This window comes from Bufo gargarizans, chromosome 8, assembly GCF_014858855.1.
Source record: "Bufo gargarizans isolate SCDJY-AF-19 chromosome 8, ASM1485885v1, whole genome shotgun sequence".
In the NCBI taxonomy this organism is placed as follows: Eukaryota; Metazoa; Chordata; class Amphibia; order Anura; family Bufonidae; genus Bufo; species Bufo gargarizans.
Window position 1 is genome coordinate 21,954,595 of NC_058087.1, and position 18,092 is coordinate 21,972,686.

The window sequence follows — 18,092 nt, forward strand, 5'->3', positions numbered from 1 at the left end:
CCTTGTGATGTACCTTGAGGGGTCTAGTTTCCTAAATGGTGTGCCATGTAGGGGTTTCTTGCTGTTCTGGCACCATGGGGGCTTCCTAAATGTGACCTGCCCCCCAAAAAACATTTCATCAAAATTCTCTGTCCAAAATCCCAATGGCGCTCCTTCTCTTCTGAGCGGTATAGTTCACCAGCAGATCACACTACATCCACATATGAGGTATTTTCTGACTCAAGAAATATTGGGCTACGAATTTTGTGGAGCTTTTTCTCCTTTTAACACTTGTAAAAATGAAATAAAAGGGGCTACAATAACATGTTAGTGTAAAAAAAAAAGGAGATTTTGAATTTTCTCCTCCACTTTGCAGCTATTCCTGTGAAACACTTAAATGGTTGACAAACTTTCTGAATGTCATTTTGAATACTTTAAGGAGTGCAGTTTTCATAATGGGGTCATTTATGGGGGATTTATAACATAAAGACCCTCAAATTCACTTCAAAATGGAAAAAATCTGATTTTGAAATGTTCATGAAAAATTGGAAAATTGCTGCTCAACTTTGAAGCCCTCTAACTTCTTCAAAAAGTAAAAACATGTCAACTTTATGATGCCAACATAAAGTAGACATATTGAATATGCGAATTAATATATAATTTATTTGGCATGTCCATTTTTCTTACAAGCAGAGAGTTTCAAAGTTAGAAAAATGCCAAATGTTCAAATTTTTCATGAAATTTTGGAATTTTTTTTACTAAGAAATGAGGTAAGTATCGGCGAAAATTTACCACTAACATAAAGTAGAATATGTCACGACAAAACAGTCTCGGAATCAGTATGATAGGTAAAAGCATCCCAGAGTTATTAATGCATAAAGTGACACTGGTCAGATTTGCAAAAGAAATGGCCTGGTCCTTAAGGTGAAAATGAGCCCGGTCCTTAAGGGGTTAACAGGTAGGCGCCTAATGAAAGGTCAAGCGCAAACGTCCATTTTAGTTACTATACTCTGCACTGAACTGTCTGACTGCTGAGAAAGAAGATCTTTATTTCCTGTAACAAACTGTGCCGACTTCCAAAGCGTCTTTAATTCCTTCAGTCCCTTCTCCCTGATTATGACGTCGAAGGCGCGCTTTTATCGCTGTCACCTTTATGTCAGGCGGCCGACTAAATGCTTTTAACGCACCACATAATGACATTCGATGTGGCCGAGATCAGATCTTTTGATATTCTGTTCCGCAGGTGTAACGCTAAAGAAGACGGCGGCCAAAGAGAATAGCCGACGTCTTGCTCGGAACGCCGTTTTGTTGCGAGTGTAAATCACTTGTCAGTTGGCGCTAAGTGTAACAGTGTTATAATCTGAAGGGGTGGAGGGGGGGGGGGGGAGAACTGATAATCGCTTTGGTCATTTCCCGGTAGCGTCATACATTAAAGACTGACAGGTCCTTCCCTTGAATGACAGGTGTCCTTTGAAACGCCTGTGAATCTGTATCTGTACAGGCTGTTGAAATGCATATTTCCATCCTTATCGTAAAGGAATGGATGGCGCAGATAGGTGCCGTTAACATTGCAAATAGCTCCGGAATTATTCATTGTCAGCTGCGGGCAGAGAATAAGGGGGGGGGGGGAGTTTTATTATTCAGCATGCACAATAGGAGGACGCTTAATGATTCTCCGTTACCCTGACAGAATTGTCTGTCGACTTCAGGCAATAGGCAGAGGGTGACACAGGTCTGGCCAAATGTTAGAGCAAGATCATACGTCCCGGTCCCATTTTAATTTCTAATACATTAATCTTTCCTTCGCAGATGCACAATGAATATTCCAGAGTCTCTTGTTTGTTAGGAGCTGTCTCGCTTTCATCCATTCAGGTGGTTTCATTGACTGGGGAAGCTGGCTTAAAAGGCCTGATCAGTCAATGACAACTGTCTCACAATAGCGCCGAGTAATCCTTTTCTCTTCCCTTTACAGGCATCTGATAGACAAGTTTGACACCTGATCTCCGGGGAACCTCATGGAGTCGCGCAGAACCCTTAGGAGACTCTCTTTACTTTATCATTCCGCAAAAAAAAAAAAGAATTGTCACAGGTGAATGTATCACACTTCTTCAGAAGTTGAACCCGACCCCTCGAATCCGGTTCATTTGCACTTTGCGTATCGCCTCGGAATTAAAAAAAAAACAAAAAAAAAAAACAGGATTACCTTGGCTTAATGCTGTTTTACAAGCAGCCAGCAAGGCGCGTAGCATTCATTCTCTAATTTAAACCCTTTTGTCTTCGCCTGCTAATTAGTATTGTTTTAAAGTGCATTATCCGGCCGCGCACATTGTTACTAGTTGGGTAGCGATTCTTGTAAGCCACATCCGTACTTTTGCAGTAAGTGACCCCCGCCATTGTAAAATTAGCCCAAGCCGTCGCGGTAAACATAGCCATCTCCAATTAATTGAATTCCTATTAGTCCACTCCGCTTAATTAGCATATAGGAATCACACGCTTGGAAATTGCTACTTTGCTCACTGGACTAAAAATTGCTGTTGATTTTTTTTTTCTTCTCGTCTTATTTCAAGAGACTAGATTTCATGCAAATAAACAGAAAAAAATATAGAGGTTTTATAGATATAAAAAAATTTAGCTTATTTAAAATGGGTATTCTCATCTCTTAAAAGGGTTGTCCCATGAAAAATATTCTACAGTTTTCAAACCAGCACCTGGATCAGAATACGTTTGTAATTGCATGTAATTAAAAAATTTGCATAGCCACTGAGTTATACAATAAAATGTATCTGTATAGCGCCACCTGCTGTTTGTATTTTTCTTATTTCTTTGTCCTGCTCACTGAGAAGGTTGCACATTCTCAGTTTTTTTCTTCAACTGCTTCCTGAGTTGTGATAGGGAGAGCATGGATACGCCCCCTGAGCTGTGATAGGGAGAGCTGAGACTCGCCCCCTGAGCTGTGATAGGGAGAGCTGAGACACGCCCCCTGAGCTGTGATAGGGAGAGCTGAGACACGCCCCCTGAGCTGCAGTAGAAAGGACACATCCCCTTAGATGCAGCAGAAAGGACACTCCTCTTGAGCTGCCGGCTTGATATAAATCTAGCAGAGCAATGAATTTGGAGATCTCTGGACCCCTGTGAAGTACAGGGTTGGTTCTAGCTTTTTTATCAAGAGATTGTCATGTACTTTATTTCTGATTATCATTTTTTACATTCATAATGGCATAACCCCTTTAAAGTGATGACATACTGTATCGCTAGGATAGGCCATCATTTTATGATCAATGGGGGTCCGATCTATGGAAACCCCACTGATCCTGAGAATGAAGAGTCGCAGTACTGACTCCCAGTCTTTCCCTGCACAGCGGCGCCTCAGCCGTTCATACAGCACAAAAGGGGCCAGCAGCAGTTCCCTGCACGGCTGGTGGCTGACAGCTGCTGTGCAGAGGAAACATTGGGATGCAGTCTTAAAGCTGTGAAGTAGCCCCTTTATTGTCAGGGTTGGCGGTTGTCCCAGAGGTTGGATTCCCCCATGAAGTGATGTCATATACTAGCAAATACCCCTTTAAATGAACATTTTCATTTAAAATATTTTAACTTGTGTTGAGTGGCAGTTTGCAAACCCTGTAGGGGGCGCTGCAGAAAAATCATTCATAAATCAAGCATTAACAGTACACTCCGGGACCCATGAGTCATTAATTGGAGGTCTCTGCAGGAGATCACAGCGTTAAAAATGTGGATTGTTCAAAAGTAGGCCAAATCTTGTAGAGATAGAAAGCTAATGACATAGAGAGATAAATATGAGATAGAGAGGGATTAGGTGGATATGATTAGAAGATAGATAGATAGATAGATAGATAGATAGATAGATAGGAGATATATTTTCATGGCTTTCAAATGTTACTGCATAATAGAAATATTAGATACATTTTTCTGTAAATCCTTTAATACATTAAATAGGCAGCACGGTGGCTCAGTGGTCAGCACTGGGGTCCTCGGTGCAAATCCGACCATGGACAACATCTGCATGGAGTTTGAATGTTCTCCCCGTGTTTGCGTTAGTTTCCTCCCACACTCCAAAGACATCCTGATAGGGACCTTAGATTGTGAGCCCCATTGGGGACAGCTTGATGCTAATGTCTGTAAAATGCTGTGGAATATAGTGGCGCTATATACAGGGCAGTGCCCCTCCCTGGTTCCAATTTCTTAACCCAACCCCTTCCCTTCAGTCCTACTATTAAAGACATACTTGGGAAACATTACATACAGATCTACAAAACATACAGGGTAATACAACACCACACACTGTACCTCTTACATCCAGTGATGTGTCCTCTAATGTAGACACCCTATTTTATTTTCTCCATTCAGACCAGACCGCCATGATGATTTCTTTCATCCATCTCTTGTCTCTGCAGAGTTTTACAACTACTTTTCCATCCTCCTCCCCATCTTCTGAACACCCCATCCTGCCACCTCTAATATCCTGCCTGCTGTGTGTCCCAATACTATACTGCAGAAACAGTCCCCCTGAAAATACTGGTACTCTACAGATAGTGCCCCTATGATAATTATTGGCACACAGTGCTCTAAAAAATAACTGTGCCCAGCAAATAGTGTCCCTGAAACTTATAGCGCTGTAAACCTAGTGTCCTCCAAAAATAATTGTGCTAAGCTGATACTGTGCCAGGGTGTCTTCCAATGAAACAGTCCTCCCAAAAGTCCCACCAATAGTAATAATGTGGTAACAGTGCACCCAATAGTTTGGTAATAATGTCCCTCATTTTGCCACCAGAAATACTAATGCTCCCATAGTGCCCCAGTAGTAATAATTCCCCCTATAATATGTGCCTATACAAAAAAATACCCCCTTATAATGTGTACCAGTACAAAAATGCTACTTCTAGTCTGTGCCCTGAGCTCTATGCAGCCCGACTTAGGCAGTGCGATAATGATGACACCGGCCTCTGATATCCAAAATGTTTCATATCCAGCTCAACTTGTGTGGAAACTCCGCGTGCACGGAAGGAACAGGTTATCCAGGTAATATGAAGAAAGGAAATATATCCGGCACTGGAATGATATTCAGTAAAAACCGTCCTCTTTATTGAACGTAACATAAATCAAAGTACAAACAGATCCTCGCACAAAGCGGTTGTTGACGCGTTTTGGACAAATGTCCTTAGTCGTAACAAAGGTTGATGTTGGAATGGGAGATTTTATGGATCCACCCAAAAATCTATTCCCCAAAATGGGAGGGGAAAAAAGAGGAAAATCACCTCTCCAGCAACAACCACCTAAAGCCTATTTGAGGAAACAGTGGGCCAAGGAGACATCGCTTCCATGCCCCGTTGCAGCATTCAACTGTATTGCTGTCCTGAGTACAGCGATTCAGTTGAATATGTAGAAATGAGTATTTCCACAATAAAAGCGCTCGTTGCCCATGGCCCTTCTGCTGCCCCCCTCTTGCCCCTACTTGGTGCTGCCTGAGAAAATTGCCTCACCTGGCCTCATTGGTGGTGCACCCCGGCTATATATAAAGTTACATCAATAAAAAGCCTAGTAAATTTCATAAAATCTTACTGTGCTGGATTTTGCAAAGAATCTTTCACCACAAAAAACTATAATGAGTGAATAGCTTTAGATTTTGGATATATCATGTTTATTGTACTTTTTTGCAGCAAGCCCACAAATGATCTGTCCTCTGTTTCCTAATGCATCACCCGGACTCCTAAGCTGAGTGAACAAAAGTGCAGCGGACTTCTAGGTGCGTCGTCAGCATTGCAGGTTTACAATGGGAGAATGCAAGTAATTGTAAACATAAAAATGACATATCAGAATATGTGTCTTTTGCTATTCTTACATTTCGGGGAGGTTTTCCCTGGTGACAGATTCCCTTTAAGAAACTAAAAAACTTAAACATTTTTTTAGTCTGGAAAAAAAAACTTTCTACTAGCGCGGCCTGCTGCTTCTCCCACCACCAGTCATTCACGTCCGGTGAGATGACATCATGTGACCATGGCACGGCACAGTGATTTTGCGTCCACAAGGCTGTGCAGTGATTAGCTTACGTAGTCATGTGACGTCTCGTTGAGCATGATGCCATTACTCAAATCACTTGAAATGTACCTAAAAAATTATGTGAATAAGGATAAACTGTAATACCACATACAACCCGTGGACAGGTGTGGTGCTATTTAAAAAAAAAAAAGCAAAAACATTTTTTCTAGTCCTGGAACCCTTTAAAGGGGTTGTCTGGAGAGTATTTTTTTTTTAAAGCCCAAAATTGGCTAAAAAAATAAATAAAAGAAGTAATGCTAGCCTCACCGATCCCCTGCCGCTCCTGCTTCAACCCTTACCAGTCACCCACTGGTCTCTTCTTTCTGGTTCCTCTTGACACACAGGAAATGACTACTCAGCCAATCACTGCTTACCCCTCTGGCCAGTGATTGGTTGAGTAGGCATTTTCGTTGTATCAAGAGGGACCAGGAATGGTCGGAACAGGAGCGTCAGGAGATCGTGGAGGCGAGTATCCTTAATTTTCGACCCATTCTGAGCCTTTTATGAAAGATTTTTATGCCCAACAACACCTTTACCCTGGGTTCACACCTGAGCGTTTTACAGCGCGTTCCTACGCGCTGTAAAACGCTCAACAAGGAGAAACCAATGCTTCCCTATGGGAATGGTTCTCACCTGGGCGTTTTACAGCGCGTACGATCGCGCTGTAAAACGCCCGACGCTCAAAAAAGTTCTTGAGCTTCTGTGGGGCGTTTTGTGGCGCGTTCCCGTACATAGACTTTCTGGAACTCGCGACAATGGGCGTTCGCTTGTCTCTGTATGCGCGATTGTAAACGCCGGTACAATCACGCATACAGAGCGCTCCATCGCGAACGCTCAGGTGTGAACCCAGCGTTAATGGATGAACTCTGACTGCGTGTCCAGTGAACAATTTACGTGAATATTTCCAGGACAAATATGAGAGGAACAGCAAAACACAGAGTAATAAGGAATGGCGCTCCAGAATTCGTATTTTATGGTAAATGCAAGCAGTACAACAAACACACATATAAAGTCCGCTTAAGGGCTCATGCACATGACTGTATGTATTTTGCTGCCCACAAAACACGGATCCGAAAAAAAAAAAATTTTATTTTTTTTTGAAGATCCCTTGTAACAATGCCTGTTTTTGTCTGCAAAATGGACAAGAATAGGACATGTTCTATTTTTTTGCGGAATGGACATGCGGACATACGGAAACAGAATTTATTTTTTCTTTTTCTTTGCAGACTCATTGAAGTGAATAGTTCCGCATACGGACCTGTAAAAAATAAATGGAAAAAAAAATAAACGTCCATGTGCATGAGCCCTAGAGGCATCTGAGGGAGCAATGCCCTATATAGCCCCATGTATAGCGGCATGTGACACGGATACCACATATGAGAACGGTATGTGTACCTTCAAGTAGTTGGGATGAGAGGCATAAAACAAAAATGAATACTGCCCCATACAATGCGCCGAAGCAAGGGGAGCTACTCTGATTACAACAGAACTACAAGTCCCATCGTAGACACCATTTCTATGGCTCGGAGGTCATGCTAGGTCTTCCAGTTCCATAATAGGGGAATCTCAGTTTACAGCTAATCCTGTTCTAGGCTGACAATCAAAATTTCACTGAAGGTCTTGGCAAAAAAAATAAAAAATCTGATTTTCTTAATTAAATAAAAACGACTCTTCTTGCAGGTGATTAATCAACATATTAACTTTGCAGGGCAGCAGATTTGAAGCTTTTAGATTTTAATATGTCTGGAAATCATTATTCTAATGGATCATTCGGCATGCTGAAATGATAGTATTTAATCATTGCATTTTTCATTGAGTATAGTCAAATGTAACTTTTTAATAGATCACTGTGTCAGATCTATAACCTGTATACGTGGCATTTCAGAGGCAGGTTAGGACACGACGAGAATGTAGAGCCGTAGATTAATGCCGCTGGAATGTAATGCAGACTTCAATACAAGTGGAATACATAATCCTCTACGAGACTCTCATTGTATGGTAGGAAATAACAAAGCTATTACGGAGGTGATTTTCATTGACTAAATTTCTTTAAAAAGAAAAAAATTCATCAGTATTAATTGCTCTGTGTAAAGTGACACATAAATCACATGGCTGAAATCAATCTCGTACAGAAGGTATAATGGCTGTTATTACTGAGCTCCATTGTACTTGGGGACAGAAGATACCATGTCACATTTTTATAAAATGCTGTTTAAATCTAAAATACATTTATAAAAAAAGGTGAATATATTTGTAAGTGTTTCCGTATTATGTTATTGGTCAGTATTAGGGCTCATGCACACGAAGGTATGTATTTTGCGGTCCGCAAAAAACAGATCCGCAAAAAACATGGATGACGTCCGTGTACATTCTGTATTTTGCGGAACTGAACAGCTGGCCCCTAATAGAACAGTCCTATCCTTGTCAGTAATGCGGACAATAATAGGAAATATTCAATTTTTTTGCAGAACGGAAATACGGACGTAATGGGATGCATACGGAGTAACTTTCGTTTTTTTTGCAGACCCATTGGACTGAATGGTTGCGTATACGGTCCACAAAAAAGCAAAAAACGGAACGGACACGGAAAGAAAATATGTTCGTGTGCATGAGCCCTTAGTTAAAGGTACATCTATGCAGGACTGAAACACTGATGATTTTTCCATCGCCCGTTACGTCCCTTGTAGACATACCCTAAACCAGGGGTCTCACACTTGGCCAGATATACGGGCTGCACATAGAAAAAACTTCCAGCTGACTGGCTGCATTTATTTCCATTACAACACAATACAAAAATCTAATTCATAAAATATAGCACCACATACCTCTTATACCCAGTGACGTCTCCTCTGATGTAGATGCTCTCTTTCTTCATCTTCTCCATCTGGACCAGATCGCCTTGACAACTTCTTTCATCAACGTCTCGCCTCTGTAGAGTTTGGCACACAGACATCTTAGATTTCTCACTTTTCCATCATCCTCCCTTCTGATGACCCTACATTGTTATTCTGCTGCACCCTCAGTACTGTGCCCACTGTGCTCCCCAATTCCCACAAACATGATGCTGCAAAAATAATCCTGCCATACAGATAGTCCCCCCCATACTGCCTTCAATAGTAATAGTGCCCCCTACAGTACCCCCAACAGTGATAATGCACCCATCTGTAGCAATACCCTCCATATTGTGCCCAATAATGCCCACAAAATCCCCACATAAGTAGTATTTATGCCAACATGGTGCCCCCAGGATAAATAAGGCCCCCCTATAGTGCCCCCAGCAGTAACAAGGCCCCTTTAAAAGGCACCGCTATAAAGCCCACAGAGGTAATAAAGCCGATCTATAAACACCCCTATAGAGCTCACAGAGGTAATAAAGCCCCCTATAGTGTCTCCAGTAGTTATAATGCCCCCCCTATAGTGTCCCCAGTATTTATTATGTACCCTGCAGTGCTCCATGCAGTTATAATGTAGTAATAATGTCCTCCTGCAGTTATAACCCCGTAGTTGTGCCACATGTATTATAATGTCACCTTGTGGTGCTCTGGCCTGTATTATTACCCCCAGCGGTGGTCCATGAATTATAATGCCCCCCCCCCCCCCCCCATTGCTCCAACCCACCCAATAGTGCCCACATATTAACAGAAAAAACCCCACTCACCTGACTCCCATTCACCTGCGATGCAGGCCACAAGCCTCTTCGGGTCTGTGGCCAGAGTTACTGCATCCTGATGGAGGACATCACTGTGGTCTCCTGCACTGGTTCTCAGGCGGTGCGATGACGTGGTCACGAATGCCTGTGTCCTGCCCATAAAAATGGAATAGGACAGCACCACTTACTTGAAAAAAAACTCATGATATTGGCGATGGTGCTCGTGGCGTCAGGTCCCAGCCTCAGGGACCCCTCAAACGTAGAAAAAACTTTAGAAAAGTCACGGCACTCTCGAACTTCAATCCAAATTGAGTGTTTAATCACACCGAAAAATACTGAAGTTCGAGAGTGCCGTGACTTTTCTAAAGTTTTTTCTGTGTCCTGAACATGTCATTGAGTTGCCTGAGAAGCAATGGGGCCACAGTGATGCAATTGGAACCTCCTGTGCCATTATACTGCCTCATAGGCTTCAGACCTATTGGCCTGATTCCTAGGAAGCTGAATAGCAGGGATGGGAGCCATAGACTCCCGTGGCCTAGCGTAAACTGCTGCCCACTGCCATGGTAATGGACTGCAGGTAATTGCTTCAGGGGACGCATATGGCCCTTGGGTCACGTGTTTAAAACTCTGCCCTAAACAGTTCATTAGCTATCTTTGTTTGACGTATCCCCAATAATATACTAATTATACATTGTCGATGAACATTTTGTGGAGCAATTAAGCAGCAAGTACTACACAGTTCTTACTGAAATCAATGACCTCTCCCTGTAACGTATGGGCATGATGGGTCCTCCAGAGCAATAGATGAGGGTCCTGCTCTGGAATCTTCAGCTTTTGGCCTCATGCACACGGCCTTTGCCCGGACATGGCCGTATTGCGGCCCGCAAACGGTGCTTCTGCAATATGCGGGCACCGGCCGTGTGCTCCCCACATCATGGATGCGGATCCATTCACTTGAATGGGTCCTCAATCCGAAGTTGTTCTGCGGAATGGAGGCACGGAACCACACGGAAGCACTACGGAGTGCTTCCGTGGTGTTTCAGTTCGTGCCTCCGCACAGCAAAAAAAATAGAACATGTTCTATTTTTTCACGGTGCGGACGGATCACAGACCCATTCCAGTTGAATGGGCCTCCATTCGTCTCGGCCGCCGCGCGGATGTTTCCCTTGCCTTAACGATCGCAAATTGTCAGAGAAAACGGATCCGTCCCCGTTGACTTACATTGTGAGTCAGGACGGATCTGTCTTACTCCGCACCACATGGCGGACAGAAAAACACTGCTTGCAGCGTTATTTTGTCCGCGTTGGGAGCGCAACCAAACAGTTCAGTTTTGTCCCCTTTTACAATGAATGGGGACAAAACGGAAGCGTTTTTCCCTGATATTGAGATCCTATGATGGATCTCAATAGCGGAAAGGCAAAGCGCAGGTATGAAAGTCATACAACACAATGCAGCTGCATCAAATACATTAAAACTGTGCAGCATTTCATAAATTTGGTGCAACCACACAATGCAAAACCAGACTTAAAAGTGACATGAAAACGGTCTCAAATGATAAATGTCCCCTTTGATTGTATGACTATTAAAGTCTGAGGTGTCCATGAAGATAAAGTTACGGTATCTTAAATTTTGAGCTGAACTTTAAGGCCTCATGCACACTAAAGTATTTTCTTTCCGTGTCCGTTCCTTTTTTTTGCGGAACGTATGCACAACCATTCATTTCAATGGGCCAGAAAAAAAAAACGGAAGTTACTCCGTTTCCATATGTCCGTATTTCCATTTCGCAAAAAATAGAACATGTCCTATTACTGTCCACATTACGGACAAGGATAGTACTGTTCTATGAAGGGGCAGCTGTTCCGTTCCGCAAAATACGGAATGCACACGGACGTCATCCGTATTTTTTGTGCACCACAAAATACATACGGTCATGTACATGAGGCCTAAGGCAGATATTACACGTAAACAATATTCGTTTTTTCTTTTATCTAAATATGTTCCTACCTATACATTTAATAAGACAGCATGCTTGATATCTGTGTCTGATATATAGCTTGGAAATTTCAATTTTCCACCATAGAAATATATCTTCAAAAATATATATCCCTTTAGTCCTGTCTTAGATTGGGTTTTACATGAATTACATTTTTTTTTTCTTCTTCTGTAATAAGTAAATCTTTTCTTTCATGAAACCAAATGTCAGGTATATATTTCTTTTCTCTACCATGTTCTGTACTGCATTAAGAGCGGTGGAAGTAGGATCTTTGCATAAATACTATAAACTTTAAAGGTAACTACTTTTACTTTTTAATCTTTTTTATTGTTGTTTTTTTTAGAAAGATCAACGGATATACATACATGGAAATATACACAAACAGATTAGAAAAACAAGGTTGATTTTTTTTCCAGGAACAGCGCCATTTCTGTCCATAGCTTGTATGGGATATTGCAGCTTAGCACCATTGACTTCATTGGAGCTGTGCTATATACTACCAGACAAAACCCATAAACTAGTATGGTGCTGGTTTTGGAAAACAGACATGTTTTTCTAATACTGGAGAACCCTTTTAGCATGATTCCTCATTCAGACTTTCCATGCAGTTGGGCCGGGTTTCCTTTCGCTCAGGTGATAGGGATTTTAGGAAGCTGAATAAGCTATGTTACTACTGTGGTAAAGAAGGTCATTTTGTTTATGCGTGTCTTTTTGTTAAACCTCAAAACGGTAATGAAAAACTACGGAGGTATTCACATAAAGAGAAAGAAAAAACCTCCTTGACTCTTGGTAGTGTGAATGGGGAGTCTGAGCAAGCTAATATGCATTCTCCCTGCAATACCCGTTTCCCCCTGCCTGCCATGGTGGTACTAGACTCAGGAAATTTTGATTTTGAGGTATTTGTTGACAGTGGTGCGGGGGTAAACCTTATTGACTTTCATTTTCTCCAAAATTTTGGTTTTAGAACTAGCGCATTAGAAAAGGTAATACCAGTGTTTGCTATTGATTCCTCCCCTCTCTCACAAAAGAGTCTGACTCATATCGTTCATGACATTAAGTTAAGGGTGGGTGATTCACATGTTGAGTCCATTTCTTGTTTTGTTATGAGGGGCTTGCCTGCTCCGAAGGTTCTAGGTTTACCATGGTTGATAAAGCATAACCCTACTTTTGACTGGCAAACAAGACAAATCAGTAGCTGGAGTGAATTTTGTATGGACAAATGTCTATGTGCTTCTATCTCAGGGGTGTCAACTACGGTCCTAACTCAGTTTCTCTCTGATTTTGCGGACGTATTCTTGGAAGGTGGAGCTCAGGATCTGCCCCCCCATCGAGAATATGATTGTCCGGTCAATCTCATCCCTGGAGCTAAACTGCCAAAATCTCGGCTATACAACCTTTCCCAACCCGAAAGAGAGGCTATGCAGAAGTATATTGCCGAGAGTTTGGCAAAGGGACATATTAGGCCATCCAAGTCCCCTGTGGCCGCCGTCTTCTTTTTCGTAAAAAAGAAAGACGGATCACTTAGACCGTGTTTGGATTTCCGGGAATTGAATCTTATTACGGTCTGTGATCCGTATCCCCTTCCTTTGATTTCTGATCTATTTGAGCAAATTGTCGGAGCCAAGGTGTTCTCCAAGTTGGATTTAAGAGGAGCCTATAATTTGATCCGAATAAAGGAAGGAGATGAGTGGAAAACGGCCTTCAATACACCCGAAGGTCATTTTGAGAATCTTGTCATGCCCTTTGGTTTAACTAATGCTCCAGCAGTCTTTCAGCGATTTGTCAATGATATTTTTCATTATTTAGTGGGAAGGTTTGTTGTTATTTATCTTGATGACATACTAATTTACTCACCCGATTTGGAGACCCATCAGGATCACGTGAGACAGGTGTTGTCGATCCTTCAGGAGAATAAATTGTAAGCAAAATTGGAAAAATGTGTATTTGCTGTCCAGGAGCTACCATTTTTAGGATACCTTCTTTCTGACTCTGGTTTTCGTATGGACCCCGAAAAGGTCCGAGTGGTACTGGGATGGGACCGGACTGAGAATCAGAAAGCTCTGATGCGGTTTTGGGTTTTACCAATTACTACAGAAAATTAATCTTGAATTATTCCACCATTGGAAAACCTTTGACAGATATGACTAAAAAAGGCGCCAACCTCTCTGTCTGGTCGGATGAGGCATTACAGGCCTTTTCTGCTATTAAGAAATGTTTTGCGTCTGCTCCCATTCTGATGCAACCTGATGTGTCTCAACCATTCATCGTGGAGGTTGATGCATCAGAAGTGGGGGTCGGAGCAGTTCTTTCGCAGGGTCCATCCCCTAGCAAATGGCATCCGTGTGCTTTTTTCTTCAAAAAACTCTCCACTGAAAGAAATTATGATGTAGGCCAGTGATGGCGAACCTATGGCACGGGTGCCAGAGGCGGCACTCCGAGCCCTCTCTGTGGGCACCTGCACTGTGAAAAAAGTCTATGGTGTACCAATATGCCTTAGACTTTTCCTGCCGTGTTGGCACTTTACGATAAACAAGTGGGTTTTGGGTTGCAGTTTGGGCACTCGGCCTCTAAAAGGTTCGACATCACTGATGTAGGCCATTAAATTGGCCTTTGAAGAATGGCGTCACTGGTTGGAAGGGGCTACTCATCCTATTATGGTATATACTGACTACAAGAATTTGGCTTACCTGCAGTCTGCTAAGAGCCTGAATCCTAGACAGGCTAGGTGGTCACTGTTTTTTACTAGGTTCAATTTTGTGGTCACCTTTCCCCCGGGGTTAAAAACTTCAAGGCAGATGCATTGTCACGTAGTTTTCCAGGGGGGAGTGATTCGGAGGATCCCGCTCCGATTTTGGCTGATGGGGTGGTGGTTTCTTCTCTGTACCCCGAGTTCGAGTTGGAAGTGTTGGGGGCCCAGGAGGAGGCTCCTGATTCCTGTCCTCCAGGCAAGTTGTTTGTTCCTGCTGAACTGCGATACAAGGTGTTCAAGGAACATCATGATACGGTCCTTGCGGGACACTCTGGAAGCAAATGCACCATAGATCTTATTTCCCGGAGATTCTGGTGGCCAGGGTTGTGCAAGGGTGTGGAGGGTTATGTGACAGCTTGTGAGACCTGTGCACGGGCGAAGGTGGCTCACACTAGGCCTTCAGGATCCCTTCTTCCTTTGTCCATCCCGTCTCGTCCTTGGACGCATTTGTCCATGGACTTTATTACAGATTTACCGAGTTCCTCTGGGAAAACTGTGATTTTGGTGGTAGTGGACCGCTTCAGTAAGATGGCCCACTTTGTACAGTTACCTAGCTTGCCCAATGCCAAAACTGTCGCTCAGGTTTTTATCGATAACATTGAAAAACTACATGGCATTCCCTCTGATGTGGTGTCTGATAGGGGGACACAATTTGTTTCCAGGTTTTGGAGGGCGTTTTGCTCTTGTCTGGCAATTCAACTGTCTTTCTCTTCGGCTTTTCATCCCCAGTTGAATTGTCAGACAGAGCGCACTAACCAAAACCTGGAGACCTATTTGAGGTGTTTTGTTGCCGAGAACCAGGATGACTGGTCCTCGTTCTTGTCTTTATCCGAATTTGCCTTGAATAACTGCAGACAGTAGTCCACTGATAAGTCGCCATTTTTTGGCGCATATGGTTTCCACCCACAGTTTGGTACTTTTTCTGGGACTGGATCTTCTGGAATGCCAGAAGAGGAGAGATTCTCTTCCGCCTTGTCATCTATCTGGCGGAAGATCCAAGTTAATTTGGAAAAGATGGGTTAAAGATATAAACGGATGGCTGACAGAAGATGTATGACTGGTCCGGACCTGTGTGTGGGTGATTCGGTGTGGTTGTCCACTAAAAACATTAGGCTCAAGGTACCATCTTGGAAACTTGGTCCAAGATTTATTGGCCCTTACAAAATCTCTGTTGTGGTCAACCCTGTGGCGTTTCGTCTGGATCTTCCGCAGACCTGGAAGATCCATAATGTATTTCACAGGTCCTTACTGAAGAAATATGTGGAACCTGTGGAACCATCTGTATTGCCACCTCCTCCTGTCCTGGTGGATGGAAATTTAGAGTTTGAGATCTCTAGGATTTTCGACTCACGTGTTCTTCGGGGTTCCCTCCAGTACCTAGTGCACTGGAAGGGATACAGTCCCGAGGGAAGAATGTGGATTCCGGCTTCTGATGTTAGTGCTAGCCGCCTGGTGAGGGCCTTTCACAGGGCACACCCGGATAAAGTTAGTCTGGGGTGTCCGGAGGTCACCCGTAGAAGGGAGGGTACTGTCATGCCTTGCCCTGTGAATGTGTGGAGATCTGTCAGACTGGCTGCACATGTCTGATTCTTCTCTTTGTTTTGGTTTGGATTTGAGCTGGATCCACCTTCCCTCAGGTGTACTGGGTTGATTGTTAGCAAGGCTATTTATTCCTCCTTCTCCCAGTGGCCTGTGCGGGTTATAGTTCATTCCTGTGGACTTTGGATGTGTTGTGGATTGTCTGCTCCAGCTCAGCTCAAGATAAGTCCTCTGTTTCTTCCCTTGGTGTCTTTTATCTAGGCCTCTAGGGAGACGCTTGCTTCTTACTGTTTGAAGAAGCAGGTCACCTCTTCCCGTTTCCCTACTGCTCAGGGTTCTCCCAGGATATATAGACTTAGGCACGAGGGCATGTGCATATCCACCATAAGGGTATGCACATGTGCACAGCAGTATAGGGAAAGCCTTAGGGATCGCTAGGAGGTGACCCTTTTCTCCCTAGCTTTTAGGCCTAGTCTATTGTTCTGTTTGTTTTCCCTGTGTTTGGTTATTTCCCCGCTTACCTACCTTCCCGTGACAGAGAACATGAGGATCTCCTCCATGGACCTGTACAACATGATCAGCCACCGGGGTTTCATTCTTTTTCCTAATGTCATTAATATGCTTACATATCCTGCGTCTCAGTTCTCTATATGTTTTCCCAACATAATCCTTAGGACATCCGCATTGACAAATGTAAAATGATGCCTTTACTTATGCAATGAATAAAGTCTCTGACCGTAAATATACAGAACAGAACATGTTTCTTTTTGTGTTCCTCATAAACTTACATGCTTGACAAAAACCGCACTTAAAAGTGTCCAGAGGCTTGCAATCAAGCCAAGTACCAGGATGTCTTGGGAGTGTATAATGACTATGCACCAGGCGATCACCTAGACTTTTTCCCCTTCTGTAGGTGATACTAGGCCGTGGTGCAAGTACCTCTGACAGGTCAGGATCCATCAGAAGAATTGGCCAGTATTTATTAAGAATGTCTCTAATTCTTTTAGAGACATGCCTCAATGAATACTTTTGTTCAGTTTTTACAAAGGAAAATGAAGGAAAAGGACCTCAGCTAGGAAGAAAGACTAATGAATCTTTTGATGCATGTGTCTTTACAGAGGAAGAGGTTCTAAGTCAGCTGTCTAAAATTAATACTAAAAAGTCACAGGGGCCTGATGGGATACACCCAAAGCTATTAAAAGAGCTTAGCGGTGAACTAGCAAAACCATTAACAGATTTATTGAACCAATCACTGGTAACAGGAGTTGTCCCAAAAGATTGGAAAATAGAAAATGTTGTGCCCATTCACAAGAAAGGTAGTAGGGAGAAATCGGGCAACTATAGGTCAGTAAGCCTGACATCAATAGCGGGATATTAATGGAAACCATACTTAAGGAGAGGATTGTGGAACATCTAAAATCCCATGGACTGAAAGATGAAAAACATCATGGGTTTACTTCAGGGAGAAGGTGCAGTAGACATTGCTTATCTAGACTTTAGTAAGGCTTTTGATATTGTCCCACATAGAAGGCTTATTAATAAATTGCAGTCTTTGTGCTTGGACTCCCATATTGTTGAATGGATTAGGCAGTGGCTGAGGAACAGACAACAGAGGGTTGTAGTCAATGGAGTATATTCAGACCATGGTCTTGTTACCAGTGGGGTACCTCAGGGATCTGTTCTGGGACCCATATTGTTTAATATCTTTATCAGCGAAATTGCAGAAGGCCTCGATGGTATGGTGTGTCATTTTTGCTGATGACACAAACATTTGTAACAGGGTTGATGTTCCTGGAGGGATACACCAAATGGAAATGGATTTAGGAAAACTAGAGGAATGGTCAAAAATCTGGCAACTAAAATTTAATGTTGATAAGTGCAAGATAATGCACCTGGGGCGTAAAAACCCAAGAGCAGAATATAAAATCAGTGGTACAGTCCTAACCTCAGTATCTGAGGAAAGGGATTTAGGGGTCATTATTTCAGAAGACTTAAAGGTAGGCAGACAATGTCATAGAGCAGCAGGAAATGCTAGCAGAATGCTTGGGTGTATAGGGAGAGGTATTACCAGTAGAAAGAGGGAGGTGCTCATGCCGCTCTACAGAGCACTAGGGAGACCTCATCTGGAG